Source organism: Moschus berezovskii, chromosome 19, assembly GCF_049115385.1.
Source record: "Moschus berezovskii isolate FMDL1 chromosome 19, NW_MosBer_1.0, whole genome shotgun sequence".
Taxonomy (NCBI): domain Eukaryota; kingdom Metazoa; phylum Chordata; class Mammalia; order Artiodactyla; family Moschidae; genus Moschus; species Moschus berezovskii.
Genome location: NC_142478.1, coordinates 69,169,562 through 69,189,115, shown reverse-complemented (window position 1 = coordinate 69,189,115; position 19,554 = coordinate 69,169,562).

Genomic DNA, 19,554 nt, shown 5'->3' with positions numbered 1-19,554 from the left:
CTGACCACACCAGCTATGCCTCCCGTGACCCTTCCCTGGCTCTCTCCACCCCATGCCCCACCCCTGCTGGGTTTCTCAATCAGCCAGCCTCTACACCCTGTGGTGAGACAGAAAGCCCAGAGGTGCACCTGGCCTGGGACCTGCATCTCTGAGCCTCCCTGGCTAGCTCTTGCTTGCCTGACTCCCATCTGCTTGGATGGTTCCACTGTGAAGCCATGATGGGCCGCATGTCAGTGGAGACGATGAGGGAACTGGACAGTGTGTGAGCAGAAGGGAACACAGGCAGTGGAGGGGCAATAGATGCCCAGAGGGCGGCAGATGCCATGAAAGAGAAACGGACAGAGGAGCCAGGCCCTGGAGCATCCCTAGTCCATCATCTGAGGTGTCTTTTGAGCAAGTCTTCTGGTTCTCAAGCTATCCTGAGCAAGTCTTTGATCTGTACAGCCCAGAGGAATCGTGGTTCCTCTCCTGGAAGCCAGCATGGATCTGGGAACTTGAGAACCAGCTCAGAGCAGCAGCAGCCGCAAAGCATCACCGTCATCTCAGAGCGACGTGACTTGCCTGAGGTCACACAGGTGGGAAGGGACACCTGACTCCAGAGCCTGAGCTCTCTATTTTGCTTCACTGCCTTGCCCAGTGGGGCTCTTGATCTTGGGCCAGTGCCTCGTTTCAGCTGAACTCACCGATTTATGAGGTAAGCGTTGGCACGTGCCTACCCCCAAGCTGGGAAATGGGTGAGACCAGACAAGGAGACTGTCACCCCAGAGCTCAAACCCACTCTTCTTCCCTCTACAACTTGTCACACACTCCAGCCCCCAGGTATTAGACCGTATCCGCCCACCTAGCTCTCATCTCCAGCCCCTGGATCATCTCTGGGGTCTTACTCGCCCAAGGCTGGCCCTGACCACATCAGCTCTGCCTCCTGTGACCCCTCCCTGGCTCTCTCCACCCCACACCCCTGCTGGGTTTCTCAACCAGCCAGTCTCCATAACCCATGGTGAGAGCAAGGAAGCCCAGGAGGGGCACCTGGCCTGGGACCTGTGTCTCTGAGCTGTCCTAGCTTGCTCTTGCTTGCTTGACTCGAGCCATCTGCTTGGATGGCACCCTTCCCAGGTGCAAGCTGGTCCACCGGTGCCTCAAGATTCAGGTGCCAAGTCAGCAGAGGAGGAGGAAGCTACAGTTTGATTTCAGCTTCTGCTAAAGCTCCTTTCATGCAGTCATTCTGCCATGGCCACATAAGATAAATCTCCAACGTGGGTAATGGACGCTATTGTTTTAATAGCTAGATGCTTTCATCACCACATCTCTGTGGGTCTCAGAACATACACTTGAGCAGAGCTGGGATTCTGTGGTTCTTAAAAGAGGGAGAGAATCACTTTAGAATGGGAGTAAGGGGCTTCCCTGATGACTCAGTGGTAAAGAATCCCTGCCAATGCAGGAGACACGGGTTCAGTACCTGGTCTGGGAAGATCCCACATACTGCAAAGCAACTAAACCCGTGACGGGCAAGTTTTTCAGTTGTATTTGACTGTTTGCGACCCCATGGACTGTATAGTCCATGGAATTCTCCAGGCCAGAATACTGGAGTGGGTAGCGTCTCCCTTCTCCAGGGGATCTTCCAAACTCAGGGATCGACCTCAGGTCTCCCACATTGCAGGCAGATTCATTACTAGTGGATTCTTTACCAGCTGAGCCACAAGGGAAGCCCAACTAAACCTGTGTGCTACAGCTGTTGAGCCTGTCCTCCAGAGCCTGGGAGCTGCAACTACTGACGCCTGCATGCTTTAGAGCCTGTGCTCCACAACAGAGAAGCCACCACAATGAGAAGCCCATACACTGCAACTAGGGAGCAGCCCCTGCTCGCCGCAACTAGAGGAAGTCTGCACAGCAACAAAGACCCAGCACAGCCAAACATAAATAATTAAACAAGAAAGAATGGGAGCGAGAAGACAGGAGTCAGAGGTTCCAGTTCCAGCCCTGCCGCTCGCTTGCAGTGGGACCTTGAGTAAGTCAGTCCCTTTTTGTCTTTGAGTCTCTTTCCTCAATAAAATGAAAACATCAGGAAGAGGATTAAAGCAGGTTGGGGAGCTTGAAGAACTGCTTCAATCTGAAGAATATTACAGACCCCAGGACGCGTAGCTTATTAACTTATTTTGCAGAGCATCTCTGTACCAAGCCCTGCCCCACTCCCCCGATCCCGGAGAAGCAGCAGAGAATAGACTGTCACCCCCAAGAAAGGTCCAGTGCTGGCTCAGAGTGACAAAGCAGTTTGTTCAAGGTCACACATCCAGTGAAAAGCAACAGAGTCAAACCCAGGTTGTTCCGACACTGGAGCCTGGGTTTTCATTCACTTTGCTACTTTTTCTGTTTTCAGCCGGGTATTTGCTGTTTTTACAGCTGCCAGGGATCCGAGAGAAGGCAGATTCTACAACAACCCATGTGGTATCCAGGAAGTTCCTAATTTGAAATGAGCTAAGGTATGGGGCAAATCATCACATCCGATATTCCCTTTGGAAAGAAAGATGCCCTCAGTAAGCATTCAATAAGTGGTCCATCTTGTGGCCCTGTGTCTGCACAAAGGCTGTTTTCTCCTCTTTATAAAATCTCTCTCCTTCCTCATCTTCTAATTTTTCTTCCCCCTTTTCCTCTTTGTGGAATTCTTCAGTGAGTTCACATCTATTATCTCATTGATTTTCCCCACGGCAATCCTATGAGGTAGACACTATTATCAGCCTCATTTTTCAGAGGAGGAACCAAGTCTCATACCGTTGCTTCCAAAGACCACACAGGTGTAGGAGAAAGGGTCGGGAGTTAAATTCAGATCTCGAGATGCTACCACCTCATCACTAAGATTAAGATGAAAGGTAATTTAACAGAGTAAATGCACTTGCACTCACACTGGGCTAGATGCAGGCTATGAGAGAGATGGATGAGAACTGTTCAGTTGAGGTCTTTGAAAAGCGGCTCAGACGGTAAAGAATTGGCCTGCAATGCAGGAGACCCAGGTTCAATCCTTGGTCAGGAAGATCCTCTGTAGGAGGCGATGGCTGCCCAACTCCAGTATTCTTGCCTGAAGAATTCCATGGGCAGAGGAGCCTGGTGGGCCACAGTACATGGGGTCACAGAGAATTGGGCACGATTGAGTGACATGCTTTCACTTCAAGAGAGATATGGATGAGTATGATCCAGCTGAGGTGTTTGAAAAGGTTACCGTCTAGTGGGAGGGAGGTGTGTAAATTGGTGACTCACTGGTGCATGAGTTACCAGGAAGAGGGGAACAGCATATGTTAATGGGGGAGATAGAAGATCCTTCATAACTGGTGAAAAGAGGAGGGAGAAGGGGGCTGGTCTTATAGAAAAAGACAATTAAGGACTGGGTTTTGAAGGATGAATAGAAGTTCACCAAGTGAGCAATACTAGCAGCAATGGCAAGTTTTTATTGAGTGCTTGCTCACTGCACACATCTGCACATGTGTATTCTTAACAGTCTTGCAAGGGAGACGTGATCCTCCTATTCTATGCATCAGGCCAGAGTAGTTTCAGAACACTAAAGCACACAGCTTAGATCATGCTGCTAAACCAGCCAGCTGGGGATTTAATCTGGCCCTCTCTGAACCCCTTCAGACTCCTAGGATGACAGCACAGGTTGAAGGAAAAGCATGAGCAGAAAAAGAAGGCTGGCTTTACCTAGAAGCCATCAGAGCGGGTAGAGAAGGTTGGGATGAACTGTTTCTCCTCTCCGTGATCTGCCATGAGATACCTGGCACCCGCCCCTGGGTGAGAAAACGTCTCTCCTCCTGGAGGCCAAACTGCCTTGATTTCTGGGTTTGCATCAGCTCTTGATGTAGCCGTTGCCATGGGATACCTGTATGCTAGCAGCCTAGTATTTAGAAAAAACCTGTGCTTTGGAATCAACCAGTCTTGGGTTTGAATCCTGACTGCATCATTCATCTGCATGACACCTTGAGCAACTCCATCACTGTTACCATGACACCTGTGCCTTTCTAAGAGTCAGTTTCCTCACTGGTGACACCTAGTTAGCAGTAACATGGGATAGGGGTGGGAGAGGATCAAATGAGTCAATAAAGAGTAAGCACATGGATGATCCTCTGGCACAGAGTAGCCCATACTCAGTGGCAAACAGAACTGTTGTAGTTAGTAATTCTCTTATAAAAAGCCCAGGAAGAAACACATGGGGGTGTTTGGAGTCTTTCGTGCCAGCACCCACCTCCCTGAAGCTTTGCTTTTCTGGCATGCATGAAGCATCTTGCCTCCCGTGTCTCATCCAGCCCCATGAGGACAGCATTGTGTATGGGGTAGGGGTTATTGTGATCCATTTTACAGATGGGAAAATTGAGGCTCACAGCCAGGAGATGCCTGAGCCCAGGTCCTGAACTCAGGGGCTTACAGAAACCAGTCTTCTACACTGTGAGTTCTCCATGACTGGTTGAGTGGTCTGTGAACATAAGAAATTACAAACAGCCAAAATTTCAAAACCAACCAATGAACCAGCTGTATCACTCACCTTCTTTCATGAAGTCTCCTTTCCCTTCCTGGAAAGGAATAACCCTTATGCTTTTTTTTTTTTTTTAAAAGAACCATTAAGAGCTTAAGAAAGCTCTAGTTGATTTTTGGCTTCTATCATGTCAGTCTTTGGAGTTGGGTGAGGTGGGGTTTGGGTCCATGCAACCTGGCTGCACATTGATGGGGAAGGAATCTGTACACACGTCACTTGGAAATATAGCAGGACCTAGCTTGGAAGGTGCTGTGCCCCACAGTCAAGCTCACAAACTCAGCAGTTGGATACCTCTAGGACTTCCTTCGTGGTCCAGTGTTCAAGACTCCATGCTTCCACCTCAGGGGGCATGGGTTCGATCCCTGGTCAGGGAACTAAGATCCCACATGCTACACAGCACCACCCCCCCACCCCCCGCAAAAGGAACTCCACACCACAACAAATCCTACATCTGTACCTTCCTAGCTGACAACCGTGAGCTTCCCGAATGGATCGCAGCTTCTCTAAGCTTTGGTTTCCTAATCCACACAGTGCAGAGCAACGGTGATGACTGAATAAAATAACCCATGCAAGGGCTGAACATATGTTAAGTACTCATTCGATACAAAGGCAGGGAATTAATTGCCTGCACATTCATTGCAGCCTACTTCACTTTACCACTCACTTCGATTTGACCAGTTTTACTCACAAGCCTACAACATGCCAGAAACTGTGTGACCAGAGGATAGACATCCCCTCACACACCTGGCGAGTATGTGTCAGCCTCTCCCAGGAGTCCACAGAAGGGGGTTAGCTGGGGGAACAGCAGCAAATAAGAGGCAGTCGTGGGGGCCAGGGCTCTAAAGGCTTCCGGCTCAGGCCTGGGTCTGAAGCCGGATTACAACCACCTCTTGGCTTTGTGACTTTTGACGCGTTGCTTAACCTCTCGGTGCCTCTATCTCTTTGGTCAGGAAGTAAGGATAATGACGGCATCTACCTCTCTGGGCTGTTGTGAGCATGCTCGGAACAAACCTCCATAAACCAGTTGTCACCAGGCTCGGAAGGAAATCAGCTCTCCATAAATGCCGTGTTCATCCCTGACACAGACCCAGTAAATTACGTCACGCGGGTCCACTGACTTCACCCCAACACGTCAGCCTTTGATCCTCTCCTAAAGGCCCGTCACCACCAAAGGGCTTCCGAGGAGAGGTGGACAGTAACCAGAGGATTATATGAATATGCAAGTCCCCCCGGAAAGCATGTTTACCCAGGGCTGTGCGCTGTTGCCTGTACTCAGCGTCTGGGCCTGGCTGTCTTTGGAGAGGAGTCTGTCGGTGTCATCACAGCCTCTAGTGGACAACAGCGGACACTGTGGCTCGTGGCCTTTTGTTCCAGCTCTCAGCCCCTCGGCAGTGGAGTCCAAGGGAGTGCGAGGAGGGTGGGCAGGTCCCAGGATCTTTCTAGGCTTCTCACGTGTGGGTGTGCGTGCATGCCTGCCTCCCTGCCCCACCCGTTCACTCCTGTTTTCCCTGATTCGACAGGTGTGTGACGTGTTCCGAAAACAAAGCCTTCTTCAGGATCGTCACTGCCCCATCGTAGAACTCTCCCGTGCGGCTGCTGATACTTGGACCAGCTCAGATCCTGCAGCTCAGGGAAGACTTCACCAGCTGCCCCTGGCCAGAATGAAACACGCCCACCTGTGATATCTCTGCACTCAGATTTACCCCCTACCCCTGGCTCCCAAGCGCACATCACGTGGCAAAGACGCTGGTGATTTACCTACAGGTCTTTCCTGCTAGGCTACCATTCCTGGGGTAGGGACCTCAGCCCATTATTCTGTGTCTCCAGCACCCCACGCAGGGCCTGCTACATGCCGAGAGTGCTCGTGTGTCTGTGGCTCAGCCGCTCAGTCGTGTCTGACTCTTTGCGACCCCTAGACGGTAGCCCGCCAGGCTCCTCTGTCCATGGAATTTTTCAGGCAAGGATACTGGTGTGGGTTGCCATTTCCTTCTCCAGGTGATCTTCCAACCCGTATCTCCTGCATTGGCAGGTGGATTCTTTACCACTGAGCCACCTGGGAAGCCCATGTAGAAAGTGCTTAGTGGATGTTGAATGAACAGATGGATAACTGGATTTTCCAGAAGACTCTCTCCTTCGGTCTTCTTTCCAACCACTCTTCTGCCATCCTGTATCTTTGGTGTAATGAACTCTGCTTCCTGGTGGTAATATTGAGGTTCAAAGAGTTATAGGAAGAGATTTTGAAAAGTCTGCACCAGGTGATGAAAATTTCTCACCTGGGGCTACTCCTTACCCTACCTCCAACTGTCTACTTGGGACTAAATTATCCGGGTGTTTATGTCAACATTTCCTTCACACCAACTTCAAGGATCTGCTTTGGAGGGGCAGTGTTGTCTTTGGAAAGGAGGGAAGAAAGAGAATAAGCGTTACTTGAGTATCTACTATGTGCCAGGTGCTTTACAGGTATATGTGTTATGAAGTCACAGTAACCATCCTTCTAGGCGGGAACATTAATCCCCATGCCACCCCATCCCACAGGTGGTGGAGTGGAGACACACTTCACCTGTTGAAGATACCACATGAGCAATGAAGCTGGACCTGACCCAGGTCACTCCGACTGCAAAGCCATGTACTTCTTTTCCAGAACTGTTTAAATCTAATTGCAGGGTCCAATCTAGTCATACTCCTCAGAGGAGCCATGCTGTGGCCTCTTTGATGTTTTGCAACTTGGCTTCATGAAGGAAACCACAAACTCGTATAAAAAAGGCAATTGAACTCTGTATTCTAATGATGCCTTCCTTGGAGCATTCTCCTTCCGTATTTTCACCTTTCCTTCCTCTTTATTCACTGCATATGTCAAGTGCCATCAGATAATTTCTCTCATGGAAACAGGAGAGCTCCATTCTACAGACTTTTGGCATTGCACATGCCAGGTGCTTCCAAAGGTCAGAATTCACCTTGTCTGCCCTCAATCACCAGCTGCAGCTTTGAGTGCCCCTAGTGGAAGTCTGTGCCAATAGCATGTCGCAGAAATTGTGGACCAACATATTGAGCCCTTTGGAATCACTTTTTGAGTAACAGGAATGAACTTGTGAGCAAAACTGGAAAACAAGCCATTCTGATCAGGAAAAATCCCTTTGTTCTAGAAGAGGAAAGAGAGGAATGTAACATTATTTTCCTAACATCCAGCTGAGCCATGCGAACACAAGAATCGTCAGGCTTTGAGGAGGTGGCCCCAGGAAGGGGCCATTAACACTCCACAGGCCAAAAAAAAATACCATTCCATCATGGAAATAGTCTTTAAGTGAATCTAGCAACAGTGTACATTAGAGACTGGAGGAAGCAGCAATTTTGAGTCTTACTAAGCAATACAGAATTTACATTATTAATTCAAGGAAAATGAAAAGAAATTACACTCAGCTCTGCAGTCTTAGCACGTCGTTACAATTATTCCCCATGTGCATATCTTAGACAATAAGAAGCCTCTTCAAAAACAAGTTACACTTTATACTTATTCATGCCTCACAGCAAATGGCCCAGAGAATCACGTGACCTGCATAAGAATTTAGCAACAAGTTTCTTTCAAGTACTGTATTTACAAATCTCCTCACTGCACCAAAAACAGAAGGACTGGCTTGCAACACTGAGTTAGATGAATGGTTCTCCAGCTGACATTAGTGGAAGTTGGGCTCCACGTTAAAAACAGAATGCATTGGGGGAGGTCAGTTGTTTCCAAATTCTAATTGGCTACCCTCCCTCCCTTCTTATGACTCAGAGTCTTGGAGTCAGAACGTTATTAATGAGCCTTCTGAAGTAGTACACCGGTTGACTTTAATTTGGCAATGACCTGAAGTTAATGAAAAATATATGCTGGCTAGCTATAGAGTTGAGCAGTTGGAAAAATAATACAAAATGTCTTAAACATGAAAACACGCACACACATTTTGTGAGTGAAGCCAGGGGAGGAGGCAGGATGTAAAATCCTTGCCTTGGATGACGATTCAATATGTGCCATTAAGACATTTTTTTTCTTGGAGGGGGATATGTTTTAGAGTGCCGTCCTCAGAGGTAGAATGACTTTAGAAAAGCCAGCCAGAAAGCTTCCCATTCTTTTGTGTGTGTGTGTGTGTGTGTGTGTGTGTGTGTTAGTCACAACACAGATTCAAAAAGGGGGATGAGGGAGAGAGATCTGGACTCCGTTCAAGGCCACCAAGCCATTGTTGGGAAAGACAGCTAATTAAGGAAGGGCATGCAGTGGTGGAAACGATTTATTTAAGTCAGTTCTCTTCCCCCATCCTTCCCAAAGAAACTGTCCAGAACTGGTGTAAATTGTGAATATTACTGCCTCATAAAAGGGGGGTTCTTTAATGATATGCTTTGTTAAACAAAAGGTGATGAATTATTTCCTTGGCTCTGCGCTCTGGGCTCCACGTTCACAAAGAAGGGGGTGGGGGTAAAATGCCTGATTTATGCTGAGGAGGGCACTCCAGGCTGTGGGGAAGAGTTGAAGAGGAGGAGACCCAGAAACAGTGCCCAGGAGCGCAGAGCTGTCCGCGGCCTTTGGTGCTGAAAGCAGGTGTGTGCGCCGGGGATGTTCAGAACGCCCCAGGGAGAAAGGGCAGCGTCTGCCCTCTGGTTCAGGTTCTAGACGGCCCAAACCAGACAAGGGGATCGAGATGGACAGAGTGTGCGCCCTCCGGCTTGTCTTCGGCCTGGGCAGACCCTGCAGACTGCCTGCTTTTTCCCGCCCGAGGGGCGAGTTACTGGGAAAGGGGGAGTTGGACATTTCAAAAGGGGAGTTTCACCAAGGCTCCCCTCCCCTCTGGGGTCTCCGAGTGGCTTGATCAAACCCGCGAACGCTCCTGGGGTTAGCTTTGGATGAGTTAGGCACTGTACCCGTCTCAATCTCAGCCCCCCCTCCCCAACCACCCGCTACAACTTTCCCTGTGGGCGCTCAGCCGGGTCGAGGAGAGGCTGCGGCTCCAGGTCTGGGAAGGAGGAGCGACCATCCTCCCCTTTCCAACCTGCAAGCACGTGCTGGGTGAAACTAGCAAGCCCTCCCTCCTCCCTCAACCCCCAGCTGATAATAGTGTTCAGAGACGACGGGCTGTTACCGGGAGAAAAGGACGGGGGTTGGGGGAGTCGCTCAGGTTCCCGCCTGTGATCTAAGATCTCCTCTCCCTCCCTCGCTAAGTTCGGAGAGCCCGGAGCCCCCCTCCACCGGCCTCCAGGCGAAAGCCACACCCAAGTTCCGCTTCCAGACACTTGGTTGGGATCGGTCCAGGGACCCGGTCCCGCGGGGGCAGCCTGAACCGAAAGGAAGCACGGGGTCCCACAGAGGAAGGGCGCGGCCCGGGGACGACCCCCAGGCGCACTGTTTGAATCCGTCCCTCAGTTGCACGGCGGGTCAGCTGCCCCCCTTCTCGTCCTCTCCCCGAAAGGGGGAGAATTTTCTGGCACCCGGCCTCGGGGGTGCGGTTTGCAGAGAGCTCCGGGAATGTGGGGGATTGGAGGCGACCCCACTCCAAGGAGACTCTCTGGGACTGCAAAGGGGAGTGAGCCCCGGAGCCAGGGAGGCAGGCAGGGAGCCCGCGGCCGAGGCAGGAGAGCGCCCGAGTCCTTCAGACACATCCCCGCCTCCACACTCCCAGCAATACGGCCCAAGGGGACGCGGTGCCCAGCCCCGAATGCAGGCAGCCGCCCCCTGCTCCGCAGCCCAGCTGACGAGGGGCGAGTCCTCCGGATCAGCCAGGACGAGCCCCCCCACCCCGCAGCCGCCCCGCACTCGCGGCAACTTTGCCCCCTCCCCCGCCCCGCCCCTCCGGGCGCTTACCTCCCGCCGGGGCCGCCGCGGGGCTGCCCAGGAGCAGGGCGAGGAGCAGCGCGATCCCGCCGGGTCCCGCGGCGGCCGGCCGGGCCGCGGGCATCGTGGCTGCGGGGCGCGCGGAGCCGCGGGCTGCGGGCGGGCGGACGGCGCGGGAGCCGGGGAAGGAGGGAGGCGGCGAGCGAGGAAGGGAGGGGGCGGCAGCCGCGGGGAGGGGCCGCGGGCCGGGGCAGCCGCCGGAGCCCCCCGGAGCGGACGCGCGCTCAGCCCCGCGACCGCTCTGGCCGAGCTGCGCCGGGCGCGGGCGGGCGAGTGAGGAGGAGCCGGCGAGCGAGCGAGCGAGCGGGGAGCGGGCGGGAGCAGGGAGGGGGCTGGGGCCGAGCCGGTGCCGAGCGAGCGCGGGCAGGAAGGGAGGGGCGGGCGGGCCCCGGGTGCCAGCCTCCTCCCCCGGCCGCCCGCCCGTCGGCCCTGCAAAGTTTGACGCCGGATCCCCTGGCGTCCTGGGGGCCGAGCGTCTCCGCCCGCTGGGTGCTCCGGCAGCCCCGCGCGGGCGCGGCCAGGCTGCAGAGCGTCCGGACCATTTCCCAGACAGTGAGATGGAGGCCTCCGAGCTGAGCGCAGCCCTCAGCCTGCGCTGCAGCCTAGTCTTTTCCGTGGCTCACTCTTTCGGACAGATCCCAGTTTCAGCTCTCTCGGCCCCAGCCAGCTCTGTTCCCTGACCGCCCTGCGTGTTTCCGAAGTGAAGTCCCCATAACCTAGAAAGTCTCCGACTTTGGGGACCTGATGAGAGCTGTCAATCTCCCGGCACAGTGCAAAGGACCGCAAAACCATGCATCCCCGACCCGAGGGCTTCCCACACCTCGGAAGCCCAAGCTGGGACTGCAAGTTACAATGTATGCACGCTCTCATCGGGGTACCTCGCTCACGTTCCCCTCGCTAAGGGGGCTCCGAAGCCGCCGAGGCTTCCTTAGCTCAGGCCCTTCCCCGTGAAGCTGGCATCCAAGGCCTTCCCTCATCCCTGTGCTCTTGACCAGCCCTGATTCTCACAACTTGTCTTTTCTCCGCAAATTGAGGTGAGGAAGGGAGCCGGGCAGAGGCTTGGCTGAACCCAGGCAGGGGACAGGAGTGCACCCACTCCTGGAAACTGTGCAGACCACCCTTTCAGACCCGCAGTCAGACTCCCAGGGCCTTGCACCCCAGCTTAGAGGCGCTCCCTTTCCCTCCCCCAGCACCTTGCCACACTGTGGCCGCTGTTGCAGCCTGAGCAGGCAGAGGGAGACAGACGGAGAGAAGGCTGCAGGCAGCCGTGGGGAGGGATGTGTCTTCAGCAGAGTGGGGGAGCCGGGAGTCCCTGTAAGGAAAGAGTGGGGGAGGACCACAGGGGAGAGGGAAGCAGTCTGGTCCGGGTTTCCCAAAGACCCTCCCCACCCAAAGCCTCCCCGGTCCCGCCTGCCTTCAGTCCTCTTGTACAGGGTCCTCACTAGCGGTCCAGGTCTGCATCAGGTTCTGGGGGGGGGGGATGGTGTAAAGAGACCCCAATAAAACCCAATCCTTGGCTGCAAGAAGTTCCCATTCCCGGCAGTAAAGCCAAGTGGTTTTGATAAAAGAGGGAGGCAGAAGCACACGGTGCCCAGGAGCTGATTTCTCCTCTGGGGAGGATGCAGCAGCCCCTTGCTTTGCTGGGTTAGGCTGGGGCCCTGGGAGGGGTGACCTTGCCCTGCTGGTCATCACCATCCACTCAGCGCCCACACGGCGCTAGCATACAGCAGGCGTACAACAATGCTTGTCGAGTGGAAATGTAAGGATGGAAGATGGAGGAAAAAGGAGAAGGCGAGGGAGGGGAAAACAAAGAGGCAGACCAGCTCCACACCTGGAAACAAGGAAACGGCTGTTTAGAAGCAGCTCCTGTTTGCCAGGTGTTATAGTGATATAATTTCATAATGATCCTGACGGTGAGGTGTGACTGTATCCATCCGACAGGTACGTTCCTGAGCCCTAGAGAGCATCACAATCGATGCTGAGGTCTCTTGGCCAGGATTCAATGCCAAGTCTGAGTCCAGAGATCAGAACCCACTGCATCTCAACAGGCTGTTTCCCAGGTATTTGATGGCTGCCTCAAATGCTGCGAGTCCATGGATGTTCCCCTGGGCTTCCCCCTGCCCCCCACCCCCCCACCGAGCAGTCTGGCATGAGTGATCTTAGTTTCCTGGCCAGGGATTGAACCTGTGGCCCTGCAGTAGAAGCACAGAATCCTAACCTCTGGACTGCCAGTGAATTTCCTTCAACACTTCCTTGTTACCTGGACACTATAGTGAATAAAAGTCCACCATCAGAGACACTCCTTTTGGTAAAGTCATGGGGCCTCTAGAAGATTAACTGCTTGCATGCAGGTGTTTTATGTGGCAGAAGTGACATTGTAAACTCTTAACTCATTAAACACATGGGCAGGGATTTACGAAGGAGACAAAGGCCCAGTAATCTGAAGTTGTGATGGTGGGAATATAAGGGGATTCTCTAAGAACAACATCAACTTTTTTTTTTCCCAAGAAGAAATACCGTGATAGGAAAAGAATTCTGCAAGGAACTAGAGCAGCTCACAGAAAATCTTCCATACCCATTTCACAGATGAGGAAACTGAGGTTCAGAAAGGCAAAATGACTTCTTCAATATCATGTACTTGCTCTATCTTTGCCCAGGCTTCTGCTCTGTTGCCCTAGAGCACATCTGGACTGGATTCTGGTGTCAGGGAGGACTTTTTGCTCCCCACTGCTGCTGAGGGAGAGAATCCCAGATTTTCTGCAGACCAGATGATATGTGCTCACAACTCTGGCTACTTTACATGTTGCCACTTGATAAATCAGCTCTTAGGCAGCTAAAATTGGTCTAGTGGAAACAAAGTGTTAGATTCTAGCCTCATCTCTTCCTGCTGGGTAAGAAGGGCAAGTTATTTAACCTCTCTGAGCCTTACTTTCCTCTTCTGAGGAGTGGGGATAAAAATGACACTTAACCATCCGGGTGATTGACACAAATGGATGGTAACATCACTGTGACATGAGGGGACACAAGAGCATGCATTTTAAAAGGGTTCCAGGGAGCACCCCTCAAACCGTTAACTAGCACAAACCATAAGGGAAACGCTCAGCTTCATTCTCACATGTTTGGTGTTGTGAGTCAGAAGAGTGCCAGGACAGGAGTCTTCAGTTCTGGTCTCTTTTCTGCTGACATGCTGTGTGACCTTGGAGTCACCAGCCTCTCTGGGACTCTGTTTCCTTATCCATACATCCACCTATCTGTAATCTATCCATCCACTCACTTACCCGCTGGCTCATCCATCTGTCTCTCCCATCTACCTGCAAGCATTGCTTGAGCATCTACCATTTTTAGAGTGGTCGTGCTAAGTCACTTCAGTAGCGTCCGACTCTTTGCAACCCCATGGACTGCAGCCCACGGACAGGCTCCGCTGTCCGTGGGATTCTCCAGGCAAGAACGCTGGAGTGGGTTGCCGTGTCCTCCTCCAGGGGATCTTCTTGCCTCAGGGACTGGACCCACGCCTCTTACATCTCCCGCGTGGGCAGGCAGGTTCGTTACCACCAGCGCCTCCTGGGAAGTCCATCAGTTCACCAGCTGCCAAACGCCATGCAAGGTGCTGCGGCCGCAGCAGACTCTGTCTCTTGCTGTCTGGAGCCGATAGTTGTGACATCAGGCAACCTGAGCGCCCCGTTCTTTCCAAGGTTAATGTTCTATACCAGGGGAAGCAGAGCGGTTAAAAATGGGCTTTGAAACCTGACAGACCTGAACTCGAATTTGAATACTTTCTCACCTCCTAACAGCTGTGTGCCCTTTAACAACTGTCTTAACTTCCCTGAAACTGTTTCAACAAAAGACTGTCATTTAAGATGAAATAGATAATCATTATCAAGCCCTTAGGATAATGCACGCAGTACGTAGTCAACTCTTCATCCATCTGTCCTTCTATCATCCATCTATCCAGTGTTTCAACAAATATTTTTTGAGCATCTCTTATGTGCCAGATACTGCTTTAAACCTTGGGGATGCACAGATGAACAAAGTCCTGATCTTTGGAGCTTACCTTGTCAGATGAGGGATAGACGGTAAAAACTTAATAAGAATTTCAGGAAGTCTAAGTTCTGTGAGGAAGTGAAAACAGCATGAATTGACAGTAAAGGAGGCACATTCCTTTCCAGGGGTCAGGAGATGTTTAAGCAGAGGAGTGAATGCTGTGGGAAAGGTGACCAGTGAAGATCTGGGGAAGAGCACGTTCTAAGTAGAGGTCACAGCAAGTGCAAGGCTCTGAGATGGAAAGGGGGCTGTTGTAATGCAGGCTAGCCATTGTAATAAATGCTAGACATTGTCATCATAATTCTCTGATGCCATTTTTCTGTCTACGGGGATCATAATTAACAGGGGATTGACTCAGAGTGCTACAGGAAGTATACACTCAGCAATTACTCTCGCCGTCAACATACAATATAGGAAGTGTCAATTTTTATTCATAGTCCTGCCCTGCCCAAACCCAGCATCAGTTTCTCCCCCAAGGAACATCTGATATTGGAAAAGTCTATCACTGGGGGAAAAAAAAGAGAAAAAAAATCTGTTGTTTTGGAGTCAAAATAGGATATGAAGGAGACTTCTTGAAAGAGATGGAGTGAGTAAAAAGGATAAAAAGAAGTCCCAGCAAGAGTCTAGTCCAGGAGACAAATCCAGCCCGGGTCACTGATGGGCAGGCAGAGCATCGAACCAGTATCTCATGGGTTTTCAACCCAGGCTGCTGAAGCTATGCAGCCCCCACGCAGGGAGCCCCGTGGCTGTCACATCACTGGTCAGATGCTAACAAGGGAACGATGACCAACCGCGATGCAGGCACCCCTACCCCGTGCGTCAATGCACTGGAAAGAGGCAATTATGCCTCTTTGGTTTCCGTGGAAATGCTGCATCTCTGTCTCCTGCCCTGGTTCTTGAGAAATGCCGGCTGCCAGACAGAGATTCGACCGCAAGACAATGCCTTTGTTTTCAAACTGAAAGTTTACGGAATACAAAGCAAGCCTGCAAGATGGATTTGCGTTCTCCAGAGGCTTGTCTGGCCAGACAAGACGGGCAACCAAAGCACTGCGAGAAACAGGAAAGAGGCTGAGGGAGAGGGGCAGGTGACCAGGGTCTGAAGGGACCTCCGCAGTCCGGCTCCTACAAACCCAGCTGGGAGGTTTCCCTGGGTTCAGGTTTTTGAGTCGCAGAGGTGAGGGGAAAAAGTCAGTTAAAGATGCCGTGGATATTTATACTCTGTTGGCACTATGAATTGTGACACATAACATTTTTCAGACCATGAAGAACAGCTTATATCTGCATGCGAGGACAGACCTGGGGGCTATTCTAAAGACGTTCATATATGGTGACCCTAGGAGCACTTGTGTCCCTTGGAATCAGTTGATGTGTAATGCCTGAGTTTGAAGGAGTTGGTATTCCCTCCTGTATGTGTCACCTCTAAACTTCAAGCTCCTTGTCTGTACAAAGCTAGGGATTTTAGTGATGACTTCTGGGGCTTCTGTAATGGTAAGAGACAGGATCTGTGTTCAGTGCGGAATCAAGTACCCATGCTGTTGCAGGTGCTCACGGAACAGAAGGAGTTATGATAATGTATTATGCAAATTGTAGTAAGATCCCCCCAGAGAAGGAAGTGGCAATCCCCTCCAGTATTCTTGCCTGGAGATTCCCTGGGACAGAGAAGCCTGGCAGGCTGCAGTCCATGGGGTCACGAAGAGTCAGACATGACTGAGTGACTAACACCTTTTTTTTTCTTACAGATTGTAAGTGAAAAGACAGCCCAGGTGCCATAAAAAGCTCTTCTCTAGTAGGGTTTATAAAATGTATTCATTTATGCCTAGAACCAGAGGAAAGTCCAGCTGGGGTTAAGGGTCTAGAATCAGTAACACTCCCAAGCCTGTCGGGGACTTAGCCAATCTAATTCATGTTCCATGTGACTTGTCTCACTTGAAATTAACCAAGGCAGTGCTGCGCTGTTCATCTTATATTTTAACTTTGTTTTTCTGGTTGTACTGCACACACGCAGGATGTTAGTTCCCAGCTGGGAATTGAACCCAGGCCCCCTGCAGTGGAAGTGCGGGGCTGTAACCATTGGACCGCCAGGAAACATCTTCCAGCCCGCTGCCTTCCTCTGCCACCTTGCCACTCACTTCAGGATGGAGAGTTGAAATACCAGGCTGTGTCAGGTCCCACCCAACCCATATCCTGACCTTTCTTCTGGTTCCCCAGCCCAAACCCAGCCTCTGCTCCCAGAAGGACAGGGGGATGGGGAGAGGAGGACTGGGGTCTGGTGATCCTCTGAGACTCTGCCTTTCCATTACCCTACACTGCTCCCCAGCAGGAAGCACCGCTCAGCAGCAACAAGAGCAGAGGCCAAGGCATTTCTCTGCAGAGGGCACGGATGAACTCGAGTCCAGGCGCCTAAGGGAGCGTGGGAGGAAGCTGCAGAGCCCGGAGACTGCCCCTGACTCCTGTGTGATGTCTGTCAGTTCCACGCCCTCTCTGATCCTTCATTCACCCACAGGAAAAAGGAGAATTATTATTAAGGGATCTCTTAAAGCCCTCCCAGGTCTGGAGTGCCATCAATCCACGGCAATAACTTCCACATCCAAGAGGTGATGGGCTGCAGATATCCCGGAGTAAACGGGGATGTTTTCAGGCACTTGTTTTAGTGTTTGCCATTCTATGTCTCATGATATTGAGATTATTAAGGATTATTGTGCTCCCTTAGGGAGTGAGTCACTGTGGCCCAGACTCCTGGTGGTCGTGGTGTTTTAGTCTCTCAGTTCAGTTCAGTTCAGTTGCTCAGTCGTGTCCGACTCTTTGCAACCCCATGAATCACAGCACGCCAGGCCTCCCTGTCCATCACTAACTCCTGGAGTTCACTCAAACCCACCTCCATCGAGTTGGTGATGCCATCCAGCCATCTCATTCTCTGTCGTCCGCTTCTCCTCCTGTCCCCAATCCCTCCCAGCATCAGACTATTTTCCAGTGAATCAACTCTTTGCATGAGGTGGCCAAAGTACTGGGGCTTCAGCTTTAGCATCAGTCCTTCCAATGAACATCCAGGATTGATCTCCTTTAGAATAGACTGGTTGGATCTCCTTGCAGTCCAAGGGACTCTCAAGAGTCTTCTCCAACACCACAGTTCAAAAGCATCAATTCTTCGGCACTCAGCTTTCTTCACAGTCCAACTCTCACATCCATACATGACTATTGGAAAAACCATAGCCTTGACTAGATGGACCTTGGTTGGCAAAGTAATGTCTCTGCTTTCTAATATGCTATCTAGGTTGGTCATAACTTTCCTTCCAAGGAGTAAGCATCTTTTCATTTCATGGCTGCAGTCACCATCTGCAGTGATTTTGGAGCCCAGAGCAATAAAGTCAGCCACTGTTTCCACTCTTTCCCCATCTATTTGCCATGAAGTGATGGGACCTGATACCATGATCTTAGTTTTCTGAATGTTGAGCTTTAAGCCAACCTTTTCACTCTCCTCTTTCACTTTCATCAAGAGGCTCTTTACTTCCTCTTCACTTTCTGCCATAAGGGTGGCGCCATCTGCATATCTGAGGTTATTGCAATTTCTCCTGGCAATCTTGATTCCAGCTTGTTCTTCTTCCGCCCAGCGTTCCTCATGATGTACTCTGCATATAAGTTAAACAAGCAGGGTGACAATACACAGCCTTGACGTACTCCTTTTTAGTTGCTCAGTTCAGTTCAGTCGCTCAGTCGTGTCCGACTCTTTGCGACCCCATGAATCACAGCACGTCAGGCCTCCCTGTCCATCACCAACTCCTGGAGTTCACTCAAACTCATGTCCATCGAGTCGGTGATGCCATCCAGCCATCTCATTCTCTGTCATTTCCTTCTCCTCCCGCCCCCAATCCCTCCCAGCATCAGAGTCTTTACCAGTGAGTCAACTCATCGCATGAGGTGGCCAAAGTATTGCAGTTTCAGCTTTAGCATCAGTCCTTCCAATGAACACCCAGGATTGATCTCCCTTAGAATGGACTGGCTGGATATCCTTGCAGTCCAAGGGACTCTCATGAGTCTTCTCCAGCACCACAGTTCAAAAGCATCAATTCTTCGGCACTCAGCTTTCTTCACAGTCCAACTCTCACATCCATACATGACCACTGGAAAATCCATAGCCTTGACTAGGCAGACCTTGGTTGGCAAAGTAATGTCTCTGCTTTTTAATATGCTATCTAGGTTGGTCATAACTTTCCTTCCAAGGAGTAAGCGTCTTTTAATTCCCTGGCTGCAATCAGCATCTGCAGTGATTTTGGAGCCCAGAAAAATAAAGTCTGACACTGTTTCCACTATTTCCTCATCTATTTCCCATGAAGTGATGGGACCGGATGCCACGATCTTCGTTGCTCAGTCGTGTCCAAATCTGCAGCCCCATGAACTGAATAGACCACCATGCTCCTCTGTCCATGGACTTCTCCAGGCAAAAATGTCGGAGCAGGTAGCCATTTCCTTTTCCAGGGGATATTCCTGACCAGGGATCAAACCAGGGACTCCTGCATTGGCAGACGGATTCTTTACCACTGAGCCACCAAGGAAGTCCTACCCAAACTCCTACCCTAGCCTGGAGGGTCCAGATCTGGCCCCTTGACCTTCTCTGATCTTTTCCTTCTTAGAAAACAAAAAGACATTTGTTTGATTATTTGGCTGCATCAGGTCTTAGCTGCTGCATGTGGGATCTAAGTTACCTGACCAGGTATTGAACCCCGGCCTGCTGCATCGGGAGCTTGGAGTTTTAGTCTCTCTGACCTTTTCCTGTGCTTCCCTTCATGAAGGTCCATCTGCCAACAGCCAAAACCTAGGGCTGTCTCTTGTTCTTTGCGCTCGCTCTTCCCTGCTTGGAAGTTTTTCTCCTGACAGGTACACAGGTGGCTCTTTCTCGCCCTGAGGGCAGCCAGCACAGCACCTCCTCAGAGAGAACGTCCTTGGTTTTAAATGCTTTTTAGCAAGTATCACTCATCAAAATCATCTTTCTTATTTCCAGAAGTGCTTCTAGGTGTACTATCTATGTTCTCCTCCTAGATTCTAAGCTCCATGAATGCAAGAATTCTTTTCAGCATAAAGCACAGAAGAGGTTTTCAATGAAGTCTTGCTCAGTACTGATTGACTGACTGACTGAATTTCC